The sequence below is a fragment of the Halichoerus grypus genome, chromosome 14 (assembly GCF_964656455.1).
Source record: "Halichoerus grypus chromosome 14, mHalGry1.hap1.1, whole genome shotgun sequence".
Lineage (NCBI taxonomy): Eukaryota > Metazoa > Chordata > Mammalia > Carnivora > Phocidae > Halichoerus > Halichoerus grypus.
In genome coordinates this window covers 29,335,919-29,355,821 of record NC_135725.1, presented here as the reverse complement: position 1 = coordinate 29,355,821, position 19,903 = coordinate 29,335,919, and positions in this window count along the sequence as shown.

Below are 19,903 nucleotides of genomic sequence, written 5' to 3'. Positions count from 1 at the left end.
GAGGAGAGCAGAGGAGGAGGGAGATTGCAGAAGGAAACCAATGAACTTTATAGTCTTCAAGTGGCTGCTTCACAACATCTGGAGGTTGACGATCCCCAGACACCCAGCAATCAATCCTCCCAGACAGGCCTGGATGCACCCAGACGCCGGAAGTGCTGGGCTGTGCAGGGTTGCGGGGGTGGGCAAGGAAGGTGGCCTTACACCTGGGAGGCCGGTGGCCCTGCTGCAGCCACGCAGGCTGTCTGGTCCCCGACGCTGCAACAGAAGAGGACATGGCTGTCCCTGCTGATGTTCAGACCAACACGGCCGGGACCTTCTGCAGGAGCCGTAAGGCGACCTCACAGCCACTCCAGACCAGCTGCCCCTCGTCTTCCCTCGCTTTCGCCTTCAACGCCCGAGAAAGCCAAACGTGTCCCCGGAAGGGGCCTTGAGACTGTGAGGAAGTCATTGCCGTGAGCATCCTCACGTGTGAATAGAGAAGGGTGTGGAGGAGAGCAATGAATTTCCAAACTTTTATTTTAAACTAAAGATCCTATTTTTCAAACAAAACGTTCATCAAAGACAAGTGGAAACTTTGTGTTGGGGGATGGCAGGGGGTTGACAAGAAGCCCAGTAGAGCTGCTGTAACAAAGTACCACAAGCAACAGAGACGTATTGTCTCCCAGTTCCAGAGGCCGGACACCCCAAATCGAGTGGGGGCCGGGCTGGTTCCTGCGGGGGCTGCAGGGAGGGATCTGCTCCAGGCTTCTCGTTCTGGCTTGTAGATGGCACCCCTCTCTTCACATTGTCTTTCCTCTAAACAGCTCCGTGTCCACACTTCCCCTTTTTATAAGGACATCCGTTTTGGTGGGGTAGGGCCCATGTACCCTAACACCTCACCTTGGCTTGATTACCTCTGTAAAGATCTTATCTCCAAATAAGTTCATATTCTGAAGTCCTGGGGGTCAGGGCTTATATGAATTTGGAAGGGATGCAATTCAACCCAGAACAGAGCCTTTCCTGCTCTGACCCACCCCCTTCTCGACACTGTGGAAACACAGAGCTCCAGACACATCACAAAGCTGCCTAGAGAGCCTCATCAGCCCCTTCCCCTAGCTGGAACAGTCTACGTCGGCACGGGCCTGTGCTCAACGAAACCCCTTGAGAATGTGTGTGTTCACCTGGTGCCCAGATCTTGGTTTCTAAATACCATTCACACTGAGTGAATCCCAGGCTCCTTGAGGAAAGGGCGGGTTCCAGGACTGGGATAGGGAAAGTAAGAGACGAGTCTGACATAGATTTTTGGGCTAGGAAGTAATGATGGGAGCCTGTCAAAAGGACACAGGGTAGGGGTGGAGAGCAAAGAGAGAGAAGAGAAAAAAGGAGAAGAGAAAAGGACACAGAAGCCTATGATATAGGCTTATATGTATATAAGCCTATAATATGAACAGCAAAATAAGCGGGGCTTGTAACTGATTATAGCCTTTTGAATCAAACAGCAATCTGAGTCCATACTGATAGAAATGAATGAATACAGAATGAAACAAACATGGAGAAGAGAATGTGCTTTCTTCTAGCCTAATGCCAACTGACATTTTTACAGTTAGTTAGCTTTAGAAAATCACCGTTTGTGACCATCACGGTAATAATGAACTCAGATGAGAATCATCCTTGGAGGCAAACACCAGTGGGGGAAGTATGATGGCAAGGATGTATTTATATAATCTCAGAGTCTCTTCTCACAGGCCATTTATTTGCTTCCAGGGGAAAAATAGTAACTCTACAGTAGAGAAACCTGAGGGACTTCACCTCAACTAAGTGATCATTGTTCACAAAATGACAAACGGAACAAAAAGACATCATGTGCCTCCTCATAGGATGCAGGAAGGACATAACAGCATTTCTGTGCTATTCCGTGTATTTGTGTCTTATCTGCTGTAAAAAATGACCACAAACTTGGTGGCTTAAAATAACAGAAATGTATTCTCTCATAGCTCTGGAGCCCAGATGTCTGAAATCAGTGTCAGTGATCCAAGATCACACCAGTCATCAGGGAAATGCAAATCAAAACCACAGGGAGATATCGCCTCTCACCTGTCAGAATGGCTGGTATCAAAAAGACAAGAAACAACAAGTGTTGGCGTGGATGCGGAGAAAAAGGAGCCTCGTGCACTGTTGGTGGGAATGCCGACTGGTGCAGCCACTGTGAAGAACAGTCAGGAGGGTCCTCCAAAAATTAAAAATAGAATAGAATAAGAAATACCGTATGATCCATTAAATTCCACTTCTAGATATTTATCTGAAGAAAATGAAAATGCTAATTCAAGAACCTTTTAAAAAAAGTTTTAATCTTTTTTTTCTTTTTGGAACGCCTTATTGAGATACAATGCACATACATACAATTCATGCCTTTAAAGTGTACAATTCGGTGATTTTGAGTATATTACAGAGTCGTGCAACCATTGCCACAATCAATTTTGGAACATTTTCATCACCCCCAAAAGAAACCCTGTTCCTTTTATCTATTACCTCCCCATCCCCAACCCTCACCCCAGCCCAAGGCAACCACTAATCTACTTTTTGTCTCTCTAGATTTGTCTGTTCTGTGCATTTCATATGGAATCATATAGTATATGGTCTTCTGTGTCTGGCTTCTATCACTTAGCATAATGGTTTCAAGGTTCGCTCGTGTTGGGGCTTATATCAGTACTTCACTCCTATTATGCAAATGAGCCAAAAATGTCCCTAGGTTATTTCTTCACAGCGGGCTGAGACCCCCTCAGCTCAAAAGCCACTAGCGCCACGCTCAAATTGTGCACATCCAATTGTTTCAAGGCTCAAACAAGCAGATTTTTAGCCATTTGGGAGCTGCCTGCCTTATATGCTCCGGAAAACTATACCCAGCATCTGCTGGTCATTGATTATGTAGAACCCTGTGGTTTGAAGGCCCAAAGGTGTTCAGGCCCTTCAGAGCTCTCTGACCTGAATGAAGACTGTCAGCCATGCAGCTGAATGACATCACTTAGATACATATGCCCCCTGTCTGGCCCCCTCCCCCGCCGTTCCCTTTGCCCTCTTCCCCTTCAGGATGGTGGACCCCTTGCCTTAAGCCTCTGTAGGTCTCATGCTGTGAGGAATTTCTCCCTGCATGCAACCCTGTCCAAGTGCTGCCCAAGAGAGTTTGCTGAGTGTTACAGTCACTCACGGCCATTCCTTTTTCCTTGATCACTTCCACAAATCTCTCAGAACTCCTACAATTCCTTTCTATTGATGAATAACATTCCACTGTATGGATATACCAGTTTTTGTTTATCCATTCATCCCTTGATGGACACTTGGGTTGCTTCTACCTTTTGGCTGTTGTGAAGAGAGCTACTATGAACATTCCTGTGCAAGCTTATTTGAATGCTTGTCTTCACTTCTCTTGGGTGTAGGTGTATAATTGCTGGGTCATATGGTAACTCTATGTTTAACCCTTTGAGGAACTGTAAGACTGTTTTCCAAAGCAGCTGCACCATTTTACATTCCTACCAGCAATGTCTGAGGGTTCCAATTTCCCCATATCCTTGCCAACACTTGTTATTATCTGACTTTCTGATGATAGGCACCCTACTGGATGTGAAGTAGTATCTCACTGTGCTTTTGATTTGTACTTTCCTGATGACTAATGATGTCAGGCATCTTTTCACATGCTGTTGACCATTTGCATATCTTCCTTGGACAAATATCTATTCAGAATCTTTGCTCATTTTTAAATTGGGCTATGTGGATTTTTATTATTGAATTGTAAGAATTCTTTATACATTCTAGAACGAGTCCTTCATCAGATATATGATTTTCAAATATCTTCTCCATTCTGCGAGTTGTCTTTTCACTTTCTCAGTGATGTCCTTTAAAACACAGAAGTTTATAATTTTGATGGTATCCAATTCATGTACTTTTTTATTGGGTTGCTTTTGCTAAGAATCATTTTAGCTCTTACATTTTAGGTTAATTTTTTAATAGAGTGTAGGTTCTTTTGCATGTGGCTATCCACATGTCTCAACACCATTGTTTAAAATACAATTCTCTTCCATTGAATTGCATTGGCAACCTTGTCCAAAATCAACTGAGGATAGATATATGGGTTTGTTTCTGGACTCTCAATTCTATTCCATGCATCTATAAGTTTATCCTTATGCCAAGACTACAATGCCTCGATGCTTGGAGATGAAGCCTTTTATGTGACTCATCCCCCCAACTAATGAACTGCTCGGGTCAGGATTCCCAAGCCCTGTGCCCTGCCCCTAAAGGGTGGTGTCTTTTAAGGGTGCTGCCACTCTAGGTATTAGGAGTTGGCTGTACTCTGGGGTTTCTCCTTCTTTCCAGCCTTTCTGTGGCCTTTGTTGGTCATTCCATCACTCAGGAGTGTTTTCCTCAGACTGGGGCAGTGGTTCGGATGATTTGAAGCAGTAAGAGACCTGGAAGAGGGTAGTGGTCAAACTCACTGTCTACAGGAGGTCGGGGGCTTCCTCTGTGCTCCCCAACTCCCACTGACAGATCTTTGGGGATTGACTGTACTTCATTTTTGTAGCTCTGGTTTAAGAATAACAAAGTTGAACCCAAGGTATGAAAGAGACTAATGAGAATGGGGAAAGATATTCCAGAAGTAGGGAAATAATCCTTGAAAGGAAAGAACAGCGCCCAATTTTTCAATATTTAGGCTTTTAGCTATCAAATGTTCTCCAGTCTTCTGTCCCTTTGAAGGGAGGTAAAAAAAAAAAAATGCTGAGAAGTGAATCCATTCATCATCGGGAATATCGTGGCTTTAAAAACCTTTCCCAACTTAAAACATTTCCAAAAGGGAAACTTTACAGACTCACTAGGGAACATAATAGAATCTAGAACTGGAAAGGCAACTGAAAAGAAGCAAACATCACTGCTTCAGGAGAGAAGCATTGGGGAAAGGAGACCTCCCAAAAGAATGTTTTCATGTGACAGAGGGACACGTGGAGAGCTGAGATCGTACATCTCCAGAATGAGATCACTTCAGGTGCTTTGCTGGGAACTGAGAAGACCTTATGTGATCTGGGAATGTCTTCAGTGAAAGCATCACAGGCAATGATTTTAGACAGAGGAAGTGTTGGTTAATATTTCTCATCTGGAGCTCAGCTGGAAGGGGATAAAGTGTGGGAAGGAGCCCAGGGACACCTAGAAGAGCCTCTTTGTTTCCTGCATGAGAAAACAGCATCACCATTTGCGAATAGAAGTGAGACATAAAGAAGGAAGAGACCAATGTGAGATTTAAGTGCATGATCAGAATTGCAGAGTCTATGCCCATGCTATAACCACTAGACCCTGACCCAGAGGGCAAGGGAAGGAAAAATGGAAAAGGTTTAAAAAAGGCCTGGCTTTGACTGGCCCATAGTATCCAAGGAGGCTCATCTTGGGTCCCCTGTCCTCCTTCTCTGGGACACGGATCCAGTCTTCTTGCTTTGTCTATTGTGTGGTGTATTTTTAATAAGCACCATGATAGCCAAGGGGGTGGATTGAAAACTCTAGGGGGCCCCCTATGCCTGAGGTGAAGAGAATATGGTATGATCAGGGCTCCATGGGAACCCTGGGGTTTGGGTCTCTCTCTGAGGTGTTAGAAGCAGGGATGGTTTTTTCATACCTTGACAACTTTTTTACGTAATAAATACATGTTGATTTAAAAAATGCAAGTAATCAAAAGGATAATAATTACCAAGATCTCCAGCTGATAACCATTGATAATATTTTCACCTCTTCACGACTTAAAAATACACACACACACATGCACGCATATTTGATTTCTTCAAAAATTAAGTCTCACTGTACAATAGTCTTTTGCGAGTTTTTTTTTTTTCACTCAACTTGTGTATGATGAATATCTTTCCTTGTCAACTGAAGCTTTCACAACATCCTTTTTTAGTGGTTTTGATCCATGGATGTATCACAGCTTTCTAGTGGATAGTATTTTTATTTTATTTTATTTTATTTTATTTTATTTTATTTTATTTTTTGAGAGAGAGAGAGTGGAGCAAGGGGGAGGAGCAGAGGGAGAGAGAGAGATTTATAAGCAGACTCCACGAGTGACGCCCAGAGTGAAGCCCGACGCGGGGCTCCATCCCACAACACTGAGATCATGACCTGAGCTGAAATCAAGAGTCGGATGCTTAGCTGACTGAGCCACCCAGGTGCCCCTCTAGTGGATAGTATTTTAGATCAGTAATTATAATCAGAGCAACACATTTTTGGCTCTCCTGAGCACAGCCAGAACAGGGCTCTCTGTGGTATCCTCTTGCATCTCTTAACTTTTCTTAATGAAACAAGGGTCTATAAAAAGGAGAACCAGGGCAACCAATGACCACATCCCAGGCAAACACTGAATCCTGTTTAAGGATTCCTTATTTCTGGTCCCTCCCTTCCTTAAGCTCCAATGGAATCAATAGCTTCCCTGGAACAGATAATACCTAAGTGAGATAATACATTTAAGATGATCTGTAAGGTATAAAATTGCTATATAATTTTTGTAATAATAGTAACAATATTGTTATTATAGATTAAGCTCTTGATTTGGGGTTTATAGCGGGAACCTATAGAACATTTAGAATTACACAAAGCAATAGCTCACCTCACTTTAGCCATAGATGTGCTCCTGAAAGTTTGGGACAGACTAAACATATAATGAATGAAATCATAGATTCACACCTAAATTTGAAAATGGTTCTATTTTCCTCTCTGATTGGTGTTCAATTTTCACTTTAAACCTCTAGTTTTCCCTTAAACTTTAGTTTCCTTTAAAACTTTAGTTTTAAGCACTACCCCCTTCTCACCAGAAGTTAAGATCGGGCAAACACTTAAACCTTCTAGAGGAACCTGATAAAGGACTGTTCTCTGAGCAGGGCATCTTGTTTGTTGCCCCCCACCTCCAACCCTCCCCTTTCTGCTTCTCCCTGGGGAGTCTGGCCTGTGTGGACTGTACTCTACAGCTCCTGGACCCTCTGCCTTCTGGGTCATTTTGGCCAGTGGGAGCAGGAGATCAGAAGGAGGGGAGAATGAGGCCAGGGTGTTAATTGCCCTGACTTCCTTTCTGCAAAGTCATCTCTCAAGGAGGCATCTTCCTCACTACCCCTCTCCCCTTCTAGGTTCCCATAACCTCTCCCTCGGTCATCCCGTTTGCTCAGTGGTGGCAAAACTCTCCTCTATTATCCTAATTTGAGTGTGCCTTCTGTTTCCTGTTGGAACTCTATTTGATAAAGTCTGGAGAGTCTAGAAACCCTTTGATAGCAGATTGCATCCTTCCTTAATTTGGTGACTAGAATCCAGTGGAGGCTTTGCTATTGCTCACAAGGGCTCTGTGAGTTAAAGATAAGGGCATGCAAAAGAGGGATAGGCACAGGGTCAGGCACCAAGGATCTGGGTGCTAAACAAATGTCAAAACCATCAGGGAAAAGAAGAGTATAGTGTTTAGGTATAAGGTTTGGTGCCATGCGGCCTGGTTTCAAAAATAGCACACTGCTTACTATGGCAGCCAACTTGAAGATGGCCTCCAATGATTCTGTCTCCTGTGTTTTTGCCCTTATGTAATCACTCCCTTTGAGTGGGGGTGGGAACTTGTAATTTCTAGCCAACAGAATATCACAAAGGTGATGAGATGTCATTTCCATGATTATGTTGCATAAGACTATAACTTCCTTGCTAGCAGATCCTCTCCCCAGCCGAAGATGCCAACTGCCATGCTGTGAGTTATCAATAAAAAGGCCCATGAAGCAAGGAACCGAGTTAGTCTTTGGCCAACAGTCAGGGGCGAACCCAACAGCACTCAAGGAATGGTCACTGGCCAACAACCCCATAAACTTGGAAACAGGCCCTTCCCCAGTTGAGTCTCCAGATGAAACCTGACTGACAGCTTCGTGAGAGACCCTAGCCATATCACTCAGCTACACTGTGCCTGGGTTCCTGACCCACAGAGGCTGTGAGATCATAAATGTGCTTTGCTTTAAGCCATTAAGTTTGTGGTAATTTGTTAGGCAACAAAGGATAACTATATATCTGTCTAATTGCAAGGAAGTCACTAAAACAATTTGTGTCTTAGTTTCCTTATCTCTAAGAACAGAATTAAGATAACAATCATACACTTCTGCTTTGCAAGGCTGAAAGGAGGATGAAATGAGGTAACTAATATGCTTAAAGCAGCACCTGACACAGAAATGGCTCATCACACATCAATGTTGGCTAATATTTTTAGAGCAGACTCTAGTCTCTTCTGGGCTATACCACATTCCCTGATCATAAGATTTGGTTAACCCTTCTTCCTCTGCTCCTGCCCACCCCGAATTCACCCCAACGTTTGCCCCTCATTTGTCTCTTTGGTAAGTGTGGCATTCCATAACAGGTTTCTACAGAGCAGAAAACATCTTGCAGAGCCCTAAAGCATGAGAGTACCGCCCTAAACCTTTTCTGAGACTGAGTCACCCCTACTGTCATCCTCTTTGTGGGCTCTCCTCCACTGCTATCTCTGAATTCCTTAGAAAACCAACTAAAACACAGCTTGGCTAACTCGTGTTAGCCAAATCTGGATGTCTGTTTAGTGGCACTTATTATAATGCATCCCTCTAGGGGCCAGCAGAGCATCAGAGAACCATAGGACATATGAAGCCAGAGAGGAGCCTTTTCCAGCTCTGGGTCTCTTGAAACATAGTGTTTAGCTCCTCAAGTGTCATTCACTGTTTTGCCCAGATCTTGGATCCTTCTCTCTTCCTAGGGTCTGAGAGGTTTTAAATCTCAAGGACCCTTTCCTGTCAGTCCTCTTTTCCCAAACCTCCCCCACTTCCCATACACTCCAAACTTTCAGATCCATTTTTTACCACAACGAAGCTAAGGTCTCCGGGCAACTTCCTTTCTTCTTGTACCCACCCATGTTCCTTTTCTCTTACAGTACCTTACATGCAAAATGATTTCTCCTTTTCCATTCAGCAAGCCCACTCTTCTCCAAATTCACTTCTACCTCCTGTTCCTACCTACATTGATTTAGTGGACATGACTTTTTCCCCATTGTCCCAAAAGTCAATCTCCCAAAACAAACACATACCTGTTGACCCATGCAAATAAGCCACATAGAGGATTATTGGTTGTTTCATCTACATGCACAATATTTTCTCTGAGTATAAGTTGCCCCAACATGCTGTGGGTGGGGAAATGAACCAAAAGAGGAAAAGTGACTTGCCCTAAATTAGCCTTCAGCTCTTTGCCACTCCAGGAGCAAAATTCAGGGGTCCCAACCCAGAGCAGATACTGTTAGACAATAGGACTGGCCTGTTGTCTGGGGCCAATCAGCTGGGCAATAATTATGGTTACTCTTCGACCTGTCTAGTAGGACAAACCCCCAGTGAATTGGAAACCCCAAAAGGTGAGGGGCTACCTCTTATTTACATTCACCACAGAGAGATGGATGTAAGAAGCACTCAGGAAAAATCGGTCAACTTGACCCTGTCATTTCCTTCAAAGGAGAAGGCAGGGAAACTATAAAAGGTGGGAGCTGGTTTGGAAGAACCTCCGAATGGAGTCTTTCTAGGAGATATCTCTCATAGTAGCTGTCTCACCTTTCAGTGCACTGAGAGAGTTCATGATCGCCAGGAAAAATGACTCTTGTCACTGCCAGCCACGTGAGCAAGCGGCTCCACTGCGTCTTGTAAATCTCCCTCTGCTGGGGGGTGGGGGCAGTGGTACTGAGGGGGACAGGGGAGTGACGCAGAGTGGATTGTCCACAGGGTTTACAGTAGCAGCAGCTTTGTTTTCTCTGCCCCCCCCTTTTTGGGGGGGACACTACAGTACTGTGGATGGGTGAGCAGACGAGTGGGTGGATAGACAGACAGAAGAGGGATTTTCCTTCTCGAGATTCTCATAATTGGTGTGTGGTTTACATCCCTTTCATCTGGAGGACGCTGATAGTAATCTGAAACAGCTTGAGCTAAAGCTGCCTCAGGTGACACAAATGGGCTAAACTGGGCTTGTCCGGGGTCCCTTGTCTCCTTCCCGCCCATCAGCTCCTGCTCTATTTTAAACAAAAACCCCTCCGGTGTCCTGAACCTCAGGTAACCAGCACAGGCAGTTCTTCTCATTTAAAACAAACGCACGACATACATAGAGTTTTTTATAAAAATAGCATAAGGAGACAGGTACTATGAAATCCCAGGTGTCCCTCCCCAAAGAAGCTTTTAACAGCTGAATACTTGCAGAAAAATGTTAACTCCAAAATCAGGAGAGAGTATGTACTTTCCATTTACATGAAAGGAATTTCTGTATATCCACAGCTCTGGCTCTTGCTGATTTTACTTACTACCTATGAGAGATGATTCAAATCCCCTCTGGTTCATTCTTTTCAATGGCTGTATTGTATTCCATCCTATGGCTATAGTTAATTGATTCAATCCGTTTTCTATTGATGGTGGTTTTGGTGGCTTGCAGTTTTTCACGTGGTGGCTTTGGGGACAGAAGTCTCCTGGCTGGAACATGGGGTCTAGTGGTCATCTGTGTGTCGGTCTTGTTGAATGCATCCACCAACCAATGGTCAAGCCCAAGGGCTCTTGGAGATGCTCCATCTGGCAGCAAGGCCCCGCCATTAGAGGGGACCGACCCAGAAACCGAAAGCCAAAGAGGTACAGATGAAGATACTTGGGCCCCTGGGTCCCATGTGGGGATGTCATCACACAGGGGCCTCGCAGGGAGTGGGGAGAACACTCTCGGGAGTCTGAGACACGGGGCTCCAGGCCCACCCTGTAGAAGAGTAAGGAACATAAGGACCATTTGCTGTGCTCCGACTCGGAGCCAGCCACCTGGGACATGTGTGGTCTTTCCTCCCCATCACAGGGATGGGTATCACCAGCCCCTCGCAGGTGGAGGGACCGAAGCGCCAACACACAGTTGCCTGCCCGGGGTCAACACTACCCCAGTCCTGCGGTGTGTGCGGGGTCACCTCTCAGACAATTCTGAGTTTGAAATTCTTTCCCTCTCACTCCCGCTCTGGCCTCCTTTCAGCCACTCCTTCCTAATTTTTCCTGCCCTTTCCTTTCAGGGGAACCTCAACGAAGTCAACAAGTATTAATTGAGCTCCGACTCTTGGCAGGACACTTTTTCTCCCTTTCCTGTAGGTTTCCAAATGGGAGGCACAGTTGTCTCAGGGATTCCAAGGTGTCAGATCACCCCCCAGGGGCCGTAGACTCAAGAAGTCCCCCTTCTGGTGGCCTCCTCGGGGATTAATGACAGGTCGCCCTCCTGAGCTGGGGTGAGGGGAGGGGCTGGGAGGGAAGTGGGTCCTCCCTGCCTCGCGCCTCTCCTGCCACCCGAGGAGCCCCAGGCTGCACTGTGAGCTCCAGCTCCGAGCCTGTTGAAGCCTGGGTGTCAGAGGCTGTGCCAGGCCTCAGCCTCCGACTTGGCGGGGAGGGGCCTCAGAGGCTCCTAAAGCCCATGGGCGGCCCACGGGCAGGTTGCGGGGGTGGGTGGGTGCAGGGGGGCAAGGCGGGAGTGAGGACAGACAGCGTGCTTCTCCAGGTCTGGAGACGGAAGGAGGAGGTGTCTGCAGTCGGAAAATGTCAGACACCTGCCGTCTCCCCACCGCGCACCCCGCGGGCCCGTGGGAACCGGGCTGCCAGAAGCGGATTGCCAGCAGGTAGCAGGGCCTCAGGCCTCCTGCTGCCGTCCAGCCCCCGCGCTGTCAGCAGGCTGTGCGACCCCCCCCAGACTGCTTCAAGGTTTGAATGACAACAACGGTGGCCATTCATGGCGAAGTGACTAAGGCCAGGCACTGTCTAAGCCGAGCCCTTTTCCGAAACCCCAGGACAGCCAGCAAGCCAGATATCAATTCCCACATTTTACAGATAGGAGAACGGGAGCTAGAGCTGGGAAACGGCGTGCCCCAGCGCACAGAGCGCTTAGGAACTAGGCCGACAAAGCGGGGCGGGCCGATGCAGGGAGGAAATCTGGGTGGCAGGCCGGGGTGGACGAGAGGTGCCTCTGGCTGGGGCACGGGGGAAGCAGTTGCATTATAAAAGCCCTTTGGGCCTTGTCTTCCTTGAATGGGGCTATTTAGTGGTGAATCCATAATGTTGGAGCAGATTGGGCTCCTTGGCAAAGCCCTTGGCAAAGCCCTTGGCAGGCTCTCCCTAATGGAACATCCAGAGAGAAAAAGTCCCCTGTCCTCCTCCGCGTCCCTCGTAACCTCCGGCCCCACCCACGGGGATCTTGTTTGCTCTGGCAGACAGGGAGCCCATTCAGAGCCCTCGGGTGGCACAGGCAGAGTCTAGCCTGGGAGCCTGGCCAGGCCACGTCTGGATGGGGGGGGCGGAGGGGTGGGGGGCTCTCTAGAAGGCTCCTTTGGCTGGGGTGGGGGGCGGGGAGCTGACTTTATTCTGGCCCATGAGAATGACTGACTTTACAGTTCCGTCTTGCTCCATAAACCAGAAAGCCACTTCCAGCTGGTGGGAGGAGGCCTGGTGGGCGGGTGTCTGGTGCCATCCTGCCGAGGGCGGGGCTGTGGTGTGTGCTAGCCGCAGGGAAGGCGGGGCTAGGGCCCGCAGCAGCCCTGAGCGGGTGCCAGGGCTGTGCACTCAGGGAGAGTATTTGCTATACCTGGTCCCGGACATCCACAGCTTCCCAGCTTAGCACCTTAATTATGCTGCCATCAGAGGCCTTTCTTGGTATACAAGGAGAGGCTGCCCAGGCCTTTTTCCTTTTCCAAGGATGGGAAATACTACCTTACCTTAGGCTCAAACCACATCTGACTCTGACGGGGCTGTGAGTGAATTCCACAGCCGGCTGCCGCCCGAACTGCTCCCAGGGTCTCCCAGCCTTGGGAGTCAGCGGGTCCTCATTTCCAGCTTCTTGCCGGGGCTGCCGAGCCCCCAGACAGGAAGAAACCCGGCTGCCCAGGGGCGGCCCCTCACAGGGTAAGCAGCCCCCCGCGTAAGCAACATTGGCCACTTCTCCCTCCTGCCTTCCTTGTCAGGCCACAGCTGTCAGGACTAGCTTGAAGGTTCTTATGTTTAAATATTAAAAAATGCTTAGTTAAATAGGTTGGCTTGTTTGCTTTTGCTGATAGTAACAGTCTACCCACAGAGCCCTTTCAAACCTCTGCAGTGTTTTGGAAAGTGGATAAGGGACTCATTCAGTGACACGCAAGTGTGACCGGAGCCAGGAGGGAAGCACGGATCTCATGAAATGAGGAATCGCCTGAGACCACACACAGAGACGTTTCTGAACTCAGGCTGCCTCTCTCTGTCTCTGTCTCTCTCTCTCTCTCTCACACACACACACACTTCCCACCCTGGCAAACTGGCTGTGACTGGCAGCAGGAAAGCCCTTACTGGCGTCCGTGGCCAAAGGCCGAGGGGGGCTTCCAGGCCTTATGGGGCTCTTTGTTAGCCACAGGCTGATGACAAACTGGATGAGTACAGTGTGCACCCCGCCCCAAAGAGAACTCGCACACACACAGACCAGCACCACCTAAACACAGCTGTTGCAGAAGGAAAAGTTGGAGCCAAATGGAATGGTTGAAATCACCTTTGTGTGGGGAGGCAGGAAACACACACACACGTTTTCCCCAAGAACGGGCGGGTTTTGTGGCAACTTCCCTCTGAGTTCTGTGAGTCCGGGGAGCACCCCGGCAGCCCCATTCCCCAGGCACCAGGCACAGGAATCACCTGACGGGACACAGCATTTCTTCATATCAGATAAGTCATTGTTGGGCCACGGGAACGAGGGGCTGCACAAACGTGAGGTGAGCAGTTCTTCTAGAAGACACTGGGGCAAAATTACTTATCCACTCTTTGACTACAAACTTCAAGCGGAGTGAACTGAACCTGACTGGGGCCCTGTGTGAAGTTTGGGAGATCTTGGGTTTTCTTTTTTCCCCTTTTGAACTTTTATTTAAATGTAGGCTCCAATGGATCCAGAGAGAGTGAGGCGGTTCCTTCAAGAAATACTTAGAGTGCTTCCCAGGCACAGTGAGTGGGGGTGGGTCTGGAGGATGAGGGCAGGGAGAAGGAGCACACCCCCTGCCTCTACAGCCCCAGTGTCCTCGTCAGATGCTGCAGGGCAGCTCCTTATTAAAGGGGTGTGCTCCCCAAAGCCTCGGTCCAGGCGGACATCACTGTCACATCTGGCTTGGCAAAGGCCACGAGGTTTTCCATGGCTCTTATTTCTCCCCCTCGCCATCCACTCCCTCACCCTGTGGTGTGACTGTCCCTGGGAAGGTGGCAGAGAGGGCTTGCCAGCACCTTCCCGGGCTGTCCTCGTTTGCCGCTCACCAGGGTGCTTCAAGGAGAGTGACCTGGACAGAAGACCTGTGTGCCTTCTTTCTTCTTATGCTCCAACTTTTGAGATGAGAAGATGATTTTGCCAAGAATAAACACAGAGTTGGAAACCCCAGAGTTCTGGTTTGGTTTGGAATGAAGAACCCCCACAGTCCCAGGATGTCTCAATAGGTCACACAAGTCCTCGACCTCAAGCAGCGCAGACCAGCAGAAGAATGAGCTCTCTCTCCTGAGCTTTCCTAAGGTTTTCCTGAAGCTTCCTCACAGTCTGTGACCACGCAGGTGAGATTGTTGACCCTGGCTTCTCCGGGCCAGAGTGTGAACCGCAAAGATGGAATAAGAGCCAAACTCAGAGGCTCCTGGCTGAGCGGCCACTACACATTCAGGAAGGTTTCCTCCCTCTATTCCCTTCCTGGGTTGGCGCCAGCTCTGATGATGATGTCACCTTCCACAATGAACTCACTCATATTCTAACCCAAGGGCTGTTCTTCAAGCCCTTTGCCCTCCACCCTTGGGAATTTGTCCACAATTCATGTGGCAGCCTTCTGCCTGCCAGGCATCTCTGCTCCTGCCCCTCTACCCCTCCTGTGCAAGCTGCCGTCGCCTCCAGGGCACCAGGTGAACGGAGGGCTGGCGCAAGAGCAAACACATGCCCACCTGGGACCCAGCTTCTCGCCTGTGGCCCCTCTGGGCCACACTCAGGTCCACCCTGCTCCCCGGGCCTCCCAGAAAGGGCAGAAAAACACAGTGTCCTCAAGAGTGAAACAGAGACCATGATTTTGATCTTGTAGGATAGTGTGAAGATAAAGTGAGATTTCCTCCTTTTCTTTACATCGACAAATATTTCTTTGTGAAATACCGATTATGTTCCAGGGCCAGAAAAATTGCCAATTCCCAGGTATTTGCTAAATATTCTGGAACTCATTTGCAGAGAAAGGAGTAACTTTTTTGGACATTATAAATCACTGTGACAGAGACCGTGGTGTTCGCGGATAACCTGATCGCTGTGTTCCTCTCTTCCTCTCGCTCACATCTCTGCAGTACATTCCCAGCCTCCCCTGCAGTCGGTGGAGCCATGTGACCAGGTGCTGGCCAATGAATGTGAGCAGAGGTGATGGGGCCATGTCCAGGCCCAGCCCAGAGAAACCTCTCACACAATACAGATGTTAACTCAAAATGGATCACAGACCTCAATGTAAAATGTAAAACTGTGAAACTTTTAGAAAAAACATAGATCTTTGGGACCCAGGGCTAAGCAGAGTTCTTAGGCTCGACATAAAATCACAATCCATAAAAGAAAAAAAAAGATAAATTATCAAAGTTAAAAAACCTTTTTTCTGAGAAAGACCCAGGTAAGAGGATGAAAAGACAACCCATGGACTGGGAGAAAATATTTGCAAACCATACATCCATATATCTAAAATATATAAAGAACTCTCAAAACTCAATAGTCAAAAAGCAAGCAATCTAATTAGAAAAATGGGCAAAAAACCATGAAGAGATATTTCACCAGAGAGGATATACAGAAACAAATAAGCATGTGAAAGGGGGTTTCATATCGTTAATCCTTAGGGAAATGCAAATTCAAATGAAATATCACACACCTACCGGGTTGACTGAAACAAAAACTGGTGACAACACTAAATGATGGTGAGGGTGTGGAGAACTGGATTGCTCATATACAGTCTTTCTGGTGGAAGTATCAGTTGGTACAGTCATATGGAAAAGAGTTCAACAGTGCCCTAATAAAAAAATTAAACACACAACTATCTTCCATCCCAGCAATTATACTCTTGAGCATTTATCCCAGAGAAATGAAGACTTTGTTCCCACAAAAACCTCTATAAAAATGTTTACAGCAGCTTTATTCATGGTTGCCCTAAACTGGAAAAAACCACCTCTCCTTCAATGGGTGCATGGTTAAAAAAATGTGGTCCATCCAAAGCATGGAACACTATGCAGCCACGGAAAGAAAAACTATGCTAGATGTAACAACCTGGAAGAATCTCCAAGGAATTATGCTGAGTGAAAAATACCAATCTCAAAAGATTACATACTGTATGATTCCATATAAATATTATTGAAATGACAAAATTATAGAAATGGAGAATAGATTAGCAGTTGACAGGAGTTGAGGAGGGGGCGGAGGAGGGAGGGAAGTGGGTGTGGCTATAAAAGGGCAACATGAGGGATCCTTGTGGGAAGAGAACCGTTCTCCATCTTGACTAAGTCAATATTGGCATTGGCTGTGATGTTGACCTGAAGTTTTGTAAGATGTTACCGCTGGGAGAAGTGTCCACAGGATCTCTCTGTATTTCTCATAATTTCATGTAAATCTACAATTATCTCAAGAGTTTGATTACTATCCCTGGTACCCCTCTCATGTTCTTGGCCCTTTCTCCCCTTCCACTGGGTGGATGGAGACATATCCAGGACCAAGAGGAGGGCAAGTCATAAGAGGGAGGGAGTCTGGATCCCTGAATGGCTGCGTGGAGTAAAGTCATTCCCTCTCTTTCCCACACTGGACCGGGATGCAATCAAGACAAACCTTTTCTTATGTTAAACCACTGACGTGTCTGGGATTTGTTTGTTACTGCAGTCACTTCTACTTATTCTGACTAATGGCACATTGGAAAGTCTGGGATTCAAACTCAAGTTCAGGTTCCTCAGGCAAACAACAGATGAGCTGATTTGTCCATGAAATTACTTTGGTTTCTAGTGCAAAGAAATCACTCCACTTCCTGTGTGTGTGCAAACCTGGGATCAGCTCCCACTTTCAGCTCATGCTGGCTTTTCCAGTTCAAGTCACTGGATTTCTCTAAGCCTCATTCTCCCCAACTGCAAGACTCATGAGTTAGGAGGAGAAGTGTGCATATGGGAAAGGACTCTGTGCATGACCATACTGGGGAGTTGTGTGACCAGCAGGCTCCTCATTGCTCTCCTTGTGATCAAACCCTTCTGGCCTCTGAGTCATTCTCTGTCTTAGCCCCAGGATGACATTCCTTAAAAGCAGACCTGATCAGTTAACCTTGGTTAAAAAATGACAGTAAAGACAATGACGAAACAGCAATAATATTGATAATAATAGCTGTCATCTATCAAGCACCAGCTCTGTTCCTAGTAACACTTGTAAGTAAGGGTAAGACTGCGTAAAGCCCAGTCTTTACCCCTGGGCTTCTGCTGGCATTTCCAAGCCTGGCATCTTCTGAATTGCTCTTTCTCCGACCCTCCTGGGCAGGTGATGCTCCACGAAGATGTCCTCTTTCACCTTGGCCCTCCCAGCCCCGCACTTGGGGCAGCATGTCCCTCATTTGAGGCTCTGACCTTAGAAACAAGGTGTAGGTGGGGACTGGCCATTAGGAGTTACAGTATGACAGGCACTGGGCAGAGTGCTTTGTGAACATCATCTTGTCTAGTTATATAACATGTCCTTCTGTAGAATGGGAAATTCTGACAGGCTCTTCTTAAGATGGCTTCCAGAGGCCAGGGGAGCCCTCCTGTAAGGTCATGATGAAGTTTCACTGGTTGTATGAGTTTTGTATTGCTGCGGTGACAAATCACCACACACTCAGTGGCTGACAAGAACATAAGTGTATGATCTTCTCTAGTCTCACAGTCTAAAACCGTGGGTGTCTGGCAGGGCTGTGCTCCTTTCTGGAGGCTTTAGGGGACACCCCCCAATTCCTGTTCTGCCTCCTTCTGTCACTGGTGATTACCCTGGGCCCGCCTGGATAACCCAAGATCATCTCCCCATTGTAAGGTGTGTTCATAAGTAACCTTAATTCTCTCTGCTGCCCAAATTCCCTCTGGCCGTGTAAGGTGATAGACTCACAGGTTCCAGGATTAGGAGGAGGCCGTCACACCTTCCACACAGGTTCACGGCAAAATGAGAAAAATGACAGTGTAGTGATCTTCTCGTGATGCCAATTTGTTTTTAAAATTATAATTCTGAAAGTATGCCTTCTTAATTTGGGGGCAGGGGTGTTAAATAGTAAGAAATGCCCTTCTGAGAAAAAAAAATGAGAAGTCGGCAAACTGGAGTGTTCTTAGTCCGTGAAATTCCAGCCTGTGGGAAACAATGCTTTGGACCAAATAGTCCCACAGACGTGCTCCCCCAGAGCATTACCCAGGCAACCGCCGGAGGCTGACTACCTCAGGGTGCTGCTGAGGGATGGTGTGTGGGGGGGTGGTCCCTGAAGGGCTGTGGCCCAGCGGAGAATCATGGAGAGGTGAGAGGTGCCGGTGGCAGGGGCTTTACCATCCCACTCAGATCGGCTCCCCGAGCAGTACGCACGCTGGGCTGAGGAGTGGGAGCCAGGCTGTGAGCAGTCACGAGATAACTACAGGAGGCAAGCTGATGTAACGTGAGTCACCTTCCTTAGCTGACAAGTGAGACAAGGGCGATGTGTGTTTAGAGCAGGTGGAGAAAGAGGGATGCAAATATACACATGCTTGTGTGAGGCTGACGGGGTTCCATGGATGGAATTAGAGGGCTGCGTGGTCTTTGACAAATCACTCAACCTCTCTGAGCCTGCTTCCTCATTATCAATAAAATAAAAAACACAGCACCTTCCTCCAGGGCCTTATGAGGCTAAATGAGATCCTTCATGAGAAGAACTTTGTGTGGTCAACACACATATACTATATTTTAAATAAACAAGTACCAGTTTTAACCTTACGTTATGGAGACTATGCTTCACATTTTTGAGGCTTAAAAATTACATTAATCTTCAATACAGTCTGCTTCTTGGGTTTTGCCCTTGACATTGTTTTTAGAGGAACAAGTTAAACCAGAAGCAACTTCAAAATAGCTTCTAAGCCTGCATTTCAGTTTTAAGATGTTGATAGAAAAATTCACTCAAAAGATGGGATAAAATCCAGCCATTAACAAACAGATTAATTTAGTTCAAAAGTTTGAAAATGTCTAATGGTCTGTTAGTTCCATGAGTAAGGATTTACATATTGGTGAGGCCTTTTAAGTATCAGCAGATGATTTAAAAGATCAGAAAGAAAGAAAGGAAGAGAAAGAGAAAGAGGAAGAAAATTTTGGTTTTGGTTGATTGGTTTTAAAAATCATATGAATTGCTTTTTTATAGGTAGTAAAATTACTACATAGATATTGATAGATATATAAAGAAATATACAAAAGAAAAATATTAGTCACTCTTTTTCCCACTGCCCAAAGGTAAACACCACTAATTTTTTTTATATTTTCTCCTGCTGTTTCATTTTTAACCAGCAAGAATGAAGCAATTTTCATACTGTGCTGATATCCTGCAGATTCCTACCAAAGTAGACAATGAACTTTAGTTAATATCAGACCACATTTTAGGGTTTTTTTTTAACTATTAAAAAATATATATTTACCCTCCAATATCTCTAGTTGTCCAGTAATATCTGCTTTGATTTCATCCACATTTTCATTTTTTTTCTCTCTCTCTTAGAAATTCCTGGAAACTTCCAGTCCTCTCTACCTCACTGGTCTAAAAGAACACAGCTTTCAGAACCACACTGGGATTCGTTCATGGCCACAGATGCTGAGGAGCCCAAGGACAAGGAAGGTAAGGAGAGAAGGGGACATATGAGTCCTGTTTCACATGTCCCTGTCCTTA